This window comes from Manacus vitellinus, unplaced genomic scaffold, assembly GCF_001715985.3.
Source record: "Manacus vitellinus isolate BGI_N305 unplaced genomic scaffold, ASM171598v3 scaffold_19_pilon, whole genome shotgun sequence".
NCBI lineage: Eukaryota > Metazoa > Chordata > Aves > Passeriformes > Pipridae > Manacus > Manacus vitellinus.
This window is the reverse complement of record NW_021939395.1, coordinates 5,954,507-5,956,196: the sequence shown is the minus strand read 5'-3', so window position 1 is coordinate 5,956,196 and position 1,690 is coordinate 5,954,507.

The following is a 1,690-nucleotide window of genomic DNA, read 5'->3' as shown; positions in this document are numbered from 1 at the left end:
ATACCTCAGCTCGGCTGTCGTATAGAAATTATTAGCAAACCTGACAATAACTGAAAGAAATGGCTGTGGATCTGCATTTCCTTCCAACCTGTTTCCAGGATATTCTGTAACCTCCAAGTCTAACTTTTGTTCTCCCAAAAGAATTTTGAGATAGGAACTTACTAGCTGTCGGTGCAATACCTATTTTAAACTTGTGGCCTAAATGCCTGACAAAGGAGTTTGAGTTTACCTTTTCTTTTGAAAGCTGGTATAAAATCTTGGTCAGGCTCCCCATCTTACCTCTCCAAAATATTGTTTATGTGATATTCAACGTAATTTATGGTTTACAGCACATTTTGCACCAACTCTTCTCTTTCCCATAGAAAGAGTCAGGCTCTTTGTCCGACCTCTGAAAAGTTTGTGAGACTTGAATGTGAAAACAAATGAACTTCCAAGAACATCCGTATAAAAGCAGATGCCATGAACTTCCCTTTTTGTTTATTCCTTGTGAAGTCAGTGGCCCTGCTAACAGTCATCCAGATGCCTCCATGAAGTCAATGTTCTCACAGTGTAAACTAAATTCTTCCACTTATTGCCCAAGAAAATCATCTACTTGGTTTGTGTCCCTGATGCAGTGGGAGGTGCAGACACAGGGAGGGCACAGAGCCCTCCACCAGCAGGAGCTGCTGCAAGGAGAGGCTGTGAGAGCTGGGGTGGAGAAGGCTTGAGGGATTCTCAACCATGTGTACAAACTCCTGATGAGGCCAGGGAGGGTAAATATGATGGAGCCAGGCTCCTCTCAGTGGTGCCCAGTCAAAACAACAGAGAACACAAGCAAGAAATTACAGAAGAAAGAACTTTTTTCACTTCTTAGAAGATTCCCTGAGTTTCAGGCTGTGCTGGTGTGAAACACACCTTCTGTGCTCGTGGCATGGCAGGAAAGCAGAGCCAGTTGCTGGCCCTTCCCAGACTGGTGCACAGCACGTCCTTGAAGAACAGAAGTGGTTTTGTAAGTGGGCCCCTCCCTAGGTAGATGCCATAAAAATGCAGCAAAGGCTGTTGCTGTATTGCACTGCTTAGTTTTAAACATTTTAAACATTAATCACTTCATCCTGCATGTTAGGACTTAATAACTCTGAAAGAAATATCGGAATGGTGTGGAATACAGATCATCCACTTAAGACGTTAGAGGATATAAATTTATTTTACGTGAGTATTGTTTGAAATTTTTCATGGCAAGAGCTGGAAACGAGAGATATTTACTCTTGCAGTGTGTACCTGGAGAATATTCAATGCTTGTAGCAGACTTTGAATTTTATTGCTCTGGATCAATCCATAGAGGCACTACCCCCCCTAAGTTAAACTGGACTTAATATGGTGACTTCAGTTGCTGAAGTGCTGCAGTGTTAGTATGTGGTTCCACCACTCTGCCTGTCTCCCTCCTGCCTGCCAAACCACCACTGTCACACTGGAGCAAAGGTCCTCTCTGCAAAGAAACCTGCTGGCTGGTTCATTTCACTTGGTGTTTATTGACACAAGTATAAAACCAAAATATTTTTGATCCTGAGTCTGTCAAAGCATGTTAACTTTGCCATGCTAAGCCAAGATACTGAGTCTTGACTCCTGCACAGCGTCACAGGAATCACCTTTCTTGCTGCTGTGTACTGCCACAGCTGAGGGTAAAATGCCATTGGAGCACATTCCCTACCTG